Below are 12,319 nucleotides of genomic sequence, written 5' to 3'. Positions count from 1 at the left end.
TCCGATCCATTGATTCTATGATTCTAAATCTGCAGACGACATGAAATGGGAAGGATTGCAAATACACTGGAGGAAAGAAGCTCAATTCAAAAAGATCTTGACAGACTGGAAAGCTGGGATGGAGCTAACAGGATGAAGTTTAATGCTGACAAAGGCAGCTGTTCAAGAAGAGGTTGTATAAGCATCCGTCAGGAATGATCTAGGAGTAACTATGCCTATGCTATAGTTTGTTGATTGTTGCATAAGACCATGAAGAAAATTTCCCCCCACCTGTTGCTACACATCACAATTTTTGTTTTTTTGTTTGTTTGTTTGTTGGGGGGGGGGGAGCAGGGGCTTTGCCTTCTTCAGAAGTATTCAGTGTTGGCTGAATCCAAGACTGGAGTCCATTGACTAGCATGTTCCAATGCTCCTGCTGGGGATAAAAACTGGGTGGTTCCTGGTTAGAGGGTTCCTACTCAGAGTTAGACTGATTGCCACATCGGGGGTCAGGAAGGAATTTTACTCCATGGTCAGATTGCTACAGACTGTGGCCCTTTTGCCTTCCTCTGTAGCGGGGATGTATCCCTCTGCTTTCAATCTCTCAAGCATATTTTAAGAGCACTGCAGCAGTCAAACACTGATCACCATTGTCCTGCTGCTTGACCTGTGGCAGGTTAGGACGCAATGCCTTGGAGTTGTAGGACAGAGTTGATTTGTGTAGTTTTACTAATAGGTTAGACAAGGATTTATATGGGATGGTTTGGATAGGGATGATACTGCCTCAGGGAGGGGGTTGGACTAGATAACCTTCAATAAGGGTCATTCCAAAATAATATAAAATTGCAGTAATCCCAACTTCAGTTGTACCAGGTCATATATGGTTAAATGGAGACTTTGGTGTATATGTAAATATGAAATAGCACAATTACTCCTCTTCTCCCTATCAGTCCTCTCTTCCTTCCACACTACTGTCAGATAATTCAACTGTACTGCATAGAAGAAGGACCCAAGGCTCCTACTCCAAACTGCCTCTTTTCACCACCTCCCTAACCTTTTGTCCCCGAGTAGTAGGTGGGAAGCCTCTGCTCTTCCAGCCCTCCCCAGAGCCAAGAATTACATATTGTAAGGATCTTACACAAGTGTCAATGAAATAGGATGGGATCTTATTCTTCTCTGCAGATGTCTAGGACCAATGAAATTAAGCCCTTGCCTATTTCATATAAGAATTTTATATTCACTTCCTGTTTCTGGTGTGCTTGCTTCTCAGTTTGACTGACTAGTAGGGAAGCTATAAGGTTCAAACTAAAAACAATCTCTAGCTTTATTTGATGCTTTTGGAAGCACAAAGGAATTTCACACATCTGAGTGATACTTGGCTTCAGGTAAAGAATTTCACTTTTGTGGGAAGTCCTGGTTAGATGAAATTAGAGCTTTATTGAACTGGTATTAAAAGATGAGTAGTACTAGGCTTCTCTATACCACTTCTATGCAGTGCCCAAGAGTGCAAACAAGAAGTATGCCCTGCCATTCCCATAACCACCTGACAGGTGATAAGTCCCAAAAATGAAGCAATGCGAGTGTGAAGGAGACAAGCAAAACAAGAAGGGACTCATGGCTGGTAGTGTGGATGCAGCGAGGGGAGAGACGGCTGGAGCAAGTGAACAGGGAGCACCCTGGGTGCCATGGTTTCAGAGCAGCTGCTCCGTGCAGCTAGAGCAGCCCCAGGGGAGAAGAGAAAGCAAAAGAGTGGAAGTGGAGTGAGGGAGAGGGGAGTTGAGTCCTGGGGCGCAAGGCATCAGGTGTGATGATCCCACCCCCGAAAAGCCGACAAAAAGTCAGCAATAGAGCTCTGGGAGCTCAGCATGGCTGGAAAACCTTGGCAGGAAGAATGCCTCAGGAAAAAAAAATGGTGCAGGAGGTGGGGGTGGCGAGCTCTCTTGGAAACGGATCGGCCCCAGGACAAGTGGCTGATTCCATCTTTAAAGTTAAGTTGCAAGTTAGTTTGCTTTTTTAACTATTTTATTGTCAGCCCCAATAGGGTGGAAGGGGAAAGTGGGTCAGCTGGCTAGAAGCCCTCTCTCCCACTCCCCAAAGAAAAGAAAAGAAGAAAAGATAGAGGGAAAATGACCAGGCGGGTCATGGACCCAGTAAAAGAAAGGAGCAAGAGATCGAACAGAGTTTTTATTTGTTTTGTTTTTTCTTTTATAGACACAAGGGTTCCCAAGGATGGGCCTGGGACCACCCTCTAAGTGAGAGAGAAGACTGGGATGTACCCAAACTCACATGAGACTTACCTGAGACTGAAAGAAAGTCTGGTAGTTTGTGTCATTCCTTTCCGTCGAAGTGGGAGGTGACAAACCTTTAAGAGAAAAGAAAAAATTAAAACAACATGCCCAGGAAGACCAGCTAGTATACATGGTGATGCATACCATCTGGGTGGTTCTAGGATGGAGTGTAGGGGAGGTTGGATCCCCAAAAGAGAGCCTTAGTGGGTTCATGGTTAGCCAGCTGTGGTATTAAGAGAACACCTCTCAATCGGTAACTTCAAATAACATCAAGACATGGCAGGAGAGAGTTGGGACTCATTGCTGTGGAAACCAGGCAAGTGAACATACAAGACCCACCGGGAGGACAGGGAAAGTACAGAGTAGCTAGATGCATAATCCCAATCAGGCAAACCCCTGACAAAGTGGTGCACTGGCTAGGAACTTGATGATGGCCTAAGCAAAGAGAAGAAACATGTATATCTCACCAGGAATGATGGGAGGCGCTGAGCCCCTTCAACAAACATTACACCTAATGGGTCAATTTCTACAACAGCAACAACAGGCAGCACATCAGATTGCCTTAGAAGCAAAATGGCTATAGCAACAGGCTTGGGCGCAGAGGAACCAAATCGAACTGAAGGTCCCCAAGATGACGCCACAGGACAACCCAAAAGCATTCCTGGAAATAGGATACCTAAACTTCAAAACTCTGCTTAATTTCCAATACACAGACTGTTCAAAGCCAGGCAAAGTGGTGTATGATTTATATAGGCAGACAAGGTTTTTTGGGTAAATCCAGTCTTTTATAAGACCAACTCAAAAAGTTGAAAGAATTCTTCTTTGCAAGCTTTCGGGTACAAGTACTCTTCGTCAGGCAGAGGAAGCATCTGCAGTTGGTCTGTGCTCTTCCAGGATGGAGTAGTAAAGCAGCCAGAGGCCAGTATGTATGCAAGAAATCCTAAAACCTACACCCCTGACATATGATTTATATTTTACAAGAGCATATATTAGTGTTATGCTGCTGACACACATGATAAGTTATAAATATTTACCTGTGATTCTGCACATATTTGCCAGATATAAGTGAACATAGGCAACTACTTAATTCTGAATACTTTCATGAGGTACTTATTAAAGCAGATCATGAACACAAGCTTAAAAAAGTTTTTCTCTGCATTTTCTAAATTCCAATGTCTAAGAAATAGCTTCGAGAAGTAAAACTGAACAAATACTCTACCTCGTAATTTTATTATGTCTATGCAGACTCTACCAGAAGTTTTTAACTGAATGGATTTGTAACAGGGGAGTGTGTATGCATGTGTTCAAGTTCCACAAATGGGGATATTTTGTATGAGATTTGGCATATTGCATGTGGCAGGTTGTTGAAAAATGAATAGAGACAGTAGGAAAAAGGCAATGCATGTCCTGCTGGTAATCAAGCAAGAAGATTGTTGTAGACTTCCCGTGTGCCAAATCTCTAGGTTCACCCAGAGGCTCCCATGATCTCTCTCAACTCTGAGATATTCATGTTGAATTATCAGTCTTGTTCTCCAAGTGAACATGCCTCTTTTTTTATTTAAAACACATGAGATAGTTGTATTTGACTTCCTGCTATGAAATGTAATATTTAGTATTTGCAGCACGCACAACTGTGAAGAGGTGAACCATAATTTGGAGGTATAATTTTGGATTTATTTATTTATTTATTTTGCAAAAGATGTACCATTTCTCCCACGTCCTTTCCCAGCCTTCCAGCCAGAAGCTTAAAGTGCATCTCATATGTTCTTTACAATTTACTCCTGAGAAATGCTGACCACAAAAGTCAGTGAACACTCATCATGAGCTTTAGGCTACTTTCCATGGATCTGGCCTCAGGCTAAGCTGGGGGCTAAAAGCATTTCGTGAGGGGGGTAATGGCTTTAACAAAAATAAATATATACAGCAATAGCTAGAATCTTATGGTTAGTCATAAGATCTCATACTAGAAAAATCCCTTCTCTCCACAAACACATACCTTTTTCTATGATAAGCGTTTGTCACATTACGCCCAATACTGTGCTTTGGACTACCAATATGCTAATCATTAGAAGTACTGTGACCTACTTAACACATATTCTTGCCAGAGGTCCCATAATGTGTCAGATTAAATCTAAGATGAACAGTACAGACCCTGTGTACCTCAACCCATTTAACATAATGGTTCTGAGGAAAAGAAGCACAGGAAAGCAAAGCTGGAGGGAGGAAGCAGAGACGGGGCAGAAGGCTAGGTCAAGTTCACTTGTTAATTCTCGACTTTTGTGACACAAAACCAAGTTTGCCACCATGTAATGCCATAAGTGATAAAATGATTTCTCATGAAAAGGGCTTCAAAATGAGAGAGGAAAGATCCTGTCTCATAATATTTCATATATTACAGGGAGATCTTGAAATAGACTCCACTAAACTGTTGCTTATCTTAACACATTCTAATGCATCCCAGCAAACTAAAAATGCTTACATCAAGATGGTTGCCTATTAAAAATTGATGATGTTTTTAACTTTTGATCTCCCAAAGGGCTATTCTTTTAGTGTGGGCAATCTGAAGTATGGGTAATATAAAAGTTCCTTCGGGAAAATAATATTTTTCTCTGTATATGTTTTTAGTTGACAGTGTTTGGAATTTTAGTGCTCCTCCCTTCTCCCTTCTTTTCTCTTAAATAGATAAGACAAAAATGGCATGAAACTTGTTCATTCTGGCAGTCATTTTGACATGAGTGTCAGTAGGGGGCTTTCACCTGATCTCAAGTCTCTACTGAATCAAAGTCTCAATATGGTATTAGAGTGTAGTATGCTGCATGGAGGTACCTTCTCTTGGATTAAATGTAAACTGAGAACCTAACCCTTTGTATCTTCACTCAAGTTTTTATAGTACATTTGTGAGGTAAGTCTGTTGAAGCCTGATACCCTGGACATATTCCAATTTATCTAATTACATTTTGGTTCCTTGAATTCTACCTGGAGTCTCAGTTTGATATAGTATAAGTGCTTTAAACTATTATGCAGTGAAGCTTTTCAGCATTAAAATGTTAATACTATTTCCTCCAGACATAGCTGTGTTTCAGTCTTGGATAAAATGATTCCTATAGATCTTTTATCTACCTTTCTAAGATTTACTGTAATTAGCATTTGGAAAGCACTTTGAGAACTTGTTATAAGTGCTATTGTTATATTATTAGAACAGGGTAAATACTACAATACATATGTGAGAACATTTGTTTAAATAACAACTATAAACTTGTTATACCTTGAAAAGAACTGTAAAAAATACTCTCTCCCCTCAGAACAGGAGAGAAGTAGGAGAGAGAAACTGGGGCACAGTCCGGAAGACTGAACCTAACACTCAGCACTTTGAGGTCAGGTGATTTCTTTCGTCACACACATACTTGTGTTCCAAAGAATTTGAATGAAGATGCATTTTGTGTATTCAGGGGCAGAATTGGTCTCTGTCACTAAAATGAATCCTTTAAACTACACTGTAACCATCACAGATGCTGTGCTCTTGGCAGAATGAAAGAAAGAAAGCTTAACACATATTCACAAAATAGCTTCATTAAATAAAGGTGCCATCAGCCTTTATTACTACCATTACTTTAAAGAAATTTTCACCAAGCATGGTAAAGAATTTAAAAATGAGCAAAAAATAGGGAAGGAATTAGCAATTAGAAGCAGTTTAAAATACTGGAGCAAAATGAGCATAATCCCATCACCACAGAGGCAGAGAGGAATAATCAAAGATGTAGAATATGCCTGTGACTTGTTATATGACTGACCAAATCCTATCAGATCACAAGGTCCACATCTGCTGTTAATAAGTTATAATACCCATCTTAACTCCTCTTAGTATAGGCTTCTTATAGTTAATAGCTGCTCAGCCACAATACTCGCCTCAAAGAATGAAGTCTAAAATGTGTAGGCCTAAAATTAGACCCCAAAGAGCTGCTTTATCTCACATGGGTTTCTGATTTCCTGTTATGCTTACCTGTCTTGTTCTTGTATGTGTTTCAATACTTTGCCTACTTTCAATCATGGAGCAGGCTGGGTGAGGGGGTGGGGGTTGGGGGAGGATCTGGAGTAGGTACAATGGCATAATTACACCCCACTTTTGGATCATGCTACAGGAACAGCAACAGGACTCTTTAAATCATTGAAGCAGGTAAGAACTCCCTCTCAGAATTCCTTACCCCTCCCTGCTGCGAAGCATAACCCCTCCCCTCGCCCACCCCTGCTACTGTCCCTGGCTGCTCCGGAGGCAGTGGGAGCTCCAGAGCTGCTCCACTGTAGACAGCCTGTGAAGGGAGCTGGGCTCAGCCAGGGATAGCAGTGGCAATGGGCAGACTCCTTCTCCCTGCCTGGTCCCCCTAGGTATTCCCCACCAGCACAGGAGCAGGTACAGTGAAGGGGAAACTGCCTACCATTGCTGCTGTCACTGGCTGAGCCCAGAACCCACTTGCAGCCATTCCCTACAGCCCAGGCTGGAGCAGGACAGGAGTGGTTGAGAGAGCAGTGGTGGTGGTGGTTGGGTCTCTCATTCCTGTAAGAGGAGGACAAGGGGGGGCAAATGGGCAGATGCCACTGAACACGAAGGGGAAGGGATGGGATGCCAAGAGGGGTTGGGTGGGTGAGGGTGGGGAGATTCTTACCTGATTCAGGGACTTAAAAAAAACCTAGCTGTGGGGGCTGCCTGCCCCAGTTAGAGAGGGGGAGGGTGGGCGTTTTAAAAACCCTTGATCTACCCATGTTCATTCATATTGTCATTATCACAAATAAAGCTAGCACTCCAAGTAGAGTCAGTGTGAAAGTGCTAGTTCCACTGGATTTGTATTGACTTCAGTGGTTCTTATCATATAGGGAGATTACATATTGAAAAGTTACTATGATTTCTACGATGACAAAATGTCTGCAACTAGGACCTGTAATTAGTCCAGAGGAATATGTACCATAAATATGTTTCTTAACATTCCTGAGCTTACAACAAAACAGTTCACTCCTGAAGCTAACTGTATGCCTAGGTAAACTATTATGGGGAAAAACCCCTCATGTATCCTACCTTTTAATTCTAGATATCCCTGAAAATGTAGTAGGCTGATGGACTGTGGAAGAGGATGCAAGTGTAAAATCTATATCCTAATTAAGACATATCATATCCCCATATCTTAAAGCCTATATATCCTCTGCCAGAAGAGACTTTTGTAAAAGGCAGAAGAATTCCACTTGTCCTAAAGGTATGAGAATAGGTTCTACTGTTTTAGGACTGATATTGCTGCCAATCATGGCTTGAGACAGTTCCAGACATAACCAACTTGCAGTTCTTGATGCAAACCTTGTGGCAATTTCTGTGCAATTAAAAGGTATCATGGGGCCAAATCTTAGGGTGGCAGTGTAAATAGGTGAGGCTCCATTGATATCAGAGGTGCTGTGTTTATTTGCAGTGGGCTAAGGTTTCAACCTACGGAGTGGACTACAGTATTTGCTTTTCACACCCTACCAGCTGACTGCAAATTTTCACTCAGAAAGAAAAAGCCCTTAAATGAATCTGGGCCATTGAGCATTGAAAAACATACCTGTGGGATCCACCATTCACTTTACACTGTGATCATCTGTCCCTCATCACTCTATGTGCAATTAATGCATCCAGTCATGCCAAAGTTCACATACAAGGTACACTGGGCAGTATGGTTGATAGAGTACCATTATGTTCAGGGGAATACAGTTTTAATGCTATCTAGATTGCTGAGCGATCCTGACTATAGATATCATATAAAATGATGCCTCTGAGCCTGAGGACATGATTTCACACGTTGCTAGTATGTTACCTAACCCCATTACTAAGGATGCATTCTAGCAGGCTTCCTTTGTGGATGAACAAATATTATAAAGAATATAGTGTATGCCAAACAAAGAACCTTAGTGTAAAGTCCTGCCAGATGAACGAGTTGCTTTTCAAATAATTTCAAATCAACAGAATTTGTATCACAATATCATGATATACCTACAAATCAACTCCATAACTAAAAAGATCTTGAAGAAAACCATGCATTTGAATAAGCCAGTAATTGTCAAGATGCCTTGTCAGCTGATATGTTACTCAGAGTCACTGAGACAGGCACAGATATGCAATTTGTGAACTCAGAGTTTACAGTCACTTAAAAATATGGCATAGAAAATACGATAAAGCTTCAGTGCAAGGCCCAAGAGGTGGTTGTCTGGTAGATGCACAAAGAGATTAGTGAAGGGTAATCTCCAGACAGTCTCTTCAAGTAATACATTCTAAACAAGAATGCACATTTGCACACCAGATACTGTGACAGCTGTGACTTGATTTGTACTGCTGCAAAGACAACTACCTTGAATATATGTCTGTCTTTCTTAACTAATTCTAAATCAACCAACAAATTTTTTATGAAATGGGTAAGGACACAGAAATTGATCTTCAAAGCCTACACAAAAAGAAAACCTCCTTCAAATTGACATATTGAGCATCATCTAACAGACAAGATACATTTATGGCAATTCTGACATCATTCACTATACTTGCTAATTTAATTGTGAAAATGAGGCAGAAATCCACATTCCATTAATTAATACCTGTGAAGAGACACCTAAGAACCTTATATTTTGCTACTCCAGAATCAAACTTCTGGATTCAAATATGAAGATAAGAGATATTGCGACCACTACTCCACAGAAATCTGCCTAGATGCAGTTTGTGAAGCATATTAAGAGTACACACTATATATGCTAGCGTGTACTATATGATACACACTGAATTGCATCATCATTATAATCCTATCATGAGCCAAGTGTATTTTACCCAAACACAAAAAACTGTTTTGAGTGCATGAATCCACAAGTAATACAAGTACATCTTTGGTTCACCTGTTATAATGGCATAAAATAAAACAGAGCATAAGAAAGTCTCTGTAGGAATTCAGGAGTCAGCAGAGTAAAATGTATATCCATACTGGGTCTGTCCAAATCTTGCAATTTTTAGTTTGTATGGAACATCACCCTTTTGAATTTAGGGGTGTGCAAAATGGGCCGTATTTGATTCAGATTCAGATAAGGCCCGAATCGGGGACAGTGTTTTGATTAGTTGATTCAGATCACTGTCCCCGATTTGACTCGGCCGAATCCAAATCTGAAAATTAAATTCTGATTCAGAGAATCAGCTATTTGGCCACGGACACAACTTTAAGGGCTTGTTCTACATACCTCGAGGTACCAGGCATGGCTTGTGAACACTGTGATGCTGGGGCAGATGAAGCATCGCACAAGACCACAGGGTGGCCCCCCGCATGCTTGACGGAGAACCCAGAAGTGGGCCAGAAGTACTTCCGGTCAACTTCCAGGTCTGCCACTAAGTACATAGGGGGGCCCTGCACACCCCTGTGGCTCGGCAATCAGTCACAGGGGGATCCTGGGTGTCCCCCCCAGACCCAGGAGGCACCAGTCACCAAGCCGAGGTAGCCCCCCATGTGCTCCCCAGTGGACCCAGAAGTGGACAGGAAGTGCTTCTGATCCACTTCCGGGTCTGCTGCTAAGCACACTGGGAAGCCACCAGCGCTCTTGTGGGATGCTCCATCCATCCCACCACCGCAGCATTCATGAGCCTCCTGGTACCTTGAGGTATGTAGAAAAAACATTTAAAGCTGTGTCTATATGTGAATCGCTGAATCTTTTCGAATCTCTCCAAATCGATTTGGAGGGTTCCTGATTTGATTTGAATTTGGATATTTGGCCACTGAATTGGGCCAAATCTCCACCGAATCGAATCAGGGACCAAACCTTCGCATAGCCCTAGTTTAATTGAGATTCCATTAAACAGATATTCTGGGGGGGAAAAAATGAAACAAACTAATACATGATAGGTTTCCAAAACAAAATGTGACACTCAAGATCCCAGCAGGTATTGAATGAAAGTGATATGAATCTTTGCAATATCTGTCACCAGGCACTATTACCCAGTGGTGGGAAGTGAAACTCATAAAAATCATATCAGTTTCACTTAGTGGCTGCAAGACTTTCCACAGTTCACACCTCTCGGGCACACCTACCCAGTGACTTTCCCTGAGACAAGTTTTGCAGCTGTCAGAATTCCAAGCAGGCCAAGCTCCCCACCTCTTCAGAAAGTTGCATCCTCAAAATATGGGAAGTCAGGCAGTCCAAGGAGCAAGCTGGTCCATGAATCTGAAAGCCCTAGAATCCCAGGACCATTGGTAGTCTGAATAACAGAGCTTCCTCAGACCTGAAAACCCCAGAAGTCCAAGGACTTGCAGACTCATGTTCCTTCAGCCAAAAGCCTGAAAGTCCTGAGAACTTTGGCTCCAGTCTAAGCTCTGAATCTTTGATTGGAAGTCCTTAAGCCAGCAGGTTTCCAGGCTCCAAGAAGGGAACCTGAATATCCAGGGGTTTCTGCACATCAGGGATACCCTGAACTACAGATTCTATAAGTTCATCAGAAGTTAGGCCTTTGGGTCCAGGATTGAGCCTAATTGCTCTGAAATCCTCAGCTTGAAAGAGGATTCTCAAGATTTCTGAGGCCCCTGCTGCAGAAATGGGAACTAGGTGGCAGAGAGATAGATATGACAGGAAGCCTGGAAGTCCTCTGGTCCCTTTTCTCAGGGCAGTTTCCATGTTTGAGATATATGTTACAGCAGTAAATCCTGACATCCCCAGATAAAGGGCTGTGTGAGTGATAGGCTATCCTGGAGCTAGACTCCCTAGACTCCGTGGCAGTGGCAGCTCCCGCCCAGGTGGCACCTGCCCACAGGCACCTGGCTCGGGTGGTCCCAGGGGGCACTGAAGCTGCAAAGGGAAGCACCTCCCAGGGGGCACTGCAGCTGCAAAGGGAAGCACCTGGCCCCTGCACAGCTGAGGCAGGCAGGCAGGCTCCAGGGGTGGGGGAAGAGAAAAAAAAAAAGATCAGGCTCACTGCTTTTCTTGGGAACAGCCTGCTTTCCTGGGCTGCTGCCAGGCTGCCTGCAGAGCCCCTGAGTTGCATGGAGCTCGGTGCTTTGCGCCACAGCTGTAGGGGCAATAAACTAAAACTCCTTGAAGGAGTTGTAGTTTGCTGTGCCCCAAATCATTTAAGGCGCATTACGCTGCCAAATTTCCTACAGCAGTTGGAATTAATGCGCAATACGCCACTGATGCATGCAAACACCAACACCATTAAAGCAGTGCAAAAGTATTTAACCTACTTTAAAGTGTCATGCACACATGCCTCTCATTTTCTCTACACACAGCCTTGGTATCTAGTGCTCTGTCAGGGTGCTTCACAAAGAAAAAGACACCAGACATTCATTTCGGACATGGTTCATACCCAAGGTTCAAAGCTGTTCAAACAGAGTGTTGGTTTCTGCACATCTCTAAGCAGTTATATTTGTATTTAAAGCACCAGTGAGTCATAATGCAAGTTCTTAAAAAGGTGAGAATAATGAGGGTTTAAGCTTTACAAGAACCAAAATAGGCAATTGAAGAAATAACCTGACAGCCTGCTTGCAGTTAGGAATAGCTTGTTAATTCCTTTATAGTAGGTGTTCCCTAGTTAGCAGATTCCTACATTTTGCTGTTTTACACTATTTCTAGGTCACAGCCTGCAGTTCCTACAAGAGTAAAATTCTTCTTGGAGCCAATGTGTATTTTGCAGTTCAGGCCAGTAGAATAGTTTAGGCATTTATTATACCTAAACTAGATATGATTATCAGTTCTTCACCATCCAGCTCTCACCTTCCTTTACAGACTTAAAAAAATCCAGCATTTCTAAAATTCCTTCCAAATCAATACAAGATCTCTGTCTAACTCATTTTAGCACAATGGTTTTCAAACTGGAATACACAGACCTCTGGAGGTACACAGTGCTTTGCCAAGGTGTATATGCCTGAATTTTAATAATGGTGCTAGATATTCTGACTGGTCAATGAGCAGCAAGTAACATTGCTGTGAGTTTATATTGGTGTAGCATAATAGTACATACCGGTTTTAAGCTGCTTGATGCCTACAAAGGGATAGTTTACCCTTTGTGAGCATGC

General features: G+C 42.4%; 1 long non-coding RNA gene across 2 annotated transcripts in view; it reads right to left on the bottom strand.

Annotated features, from left to right (window-relative positions):
- LOC106722237 overlaps positions 1–12,319 on the bottom strand; it is a 245,715-nt gene that overhangs the window by 11,197 nt on the left and 222,199 nt on the right. For both annotated transcript variants that reach the window (XR_001358072.2, XR_003094230.1), the window contains exon 4: positions 2,277–2,341. This is a non-coding gene — a long non-coding RNA (uncharacterized LOC106722237). The remainder of the gene's footprint in view (positions 1–2,276; positions 2,342–12,319) is intronic.

This window comes from Alligator sinensis, unplaced genomic scaffold (assembly GCF_000455745.1).
Source record: "Alligator sinensis unplaced genomic scaffold, ASM45574v1 scaffold36_1, whole genome shotgun sequence".
Classification (NCBI taxonomy): domain Eukaryota; kingdom Metazoa; phylum Chordata; order Crocodylia; family Alligatoridae; genus Alligator; species Alligator sinensis.
Note: the sequence above shows the minus strand (reverse complement) of the source record. Positions and strands in the feature narration are given on the sequence as shown.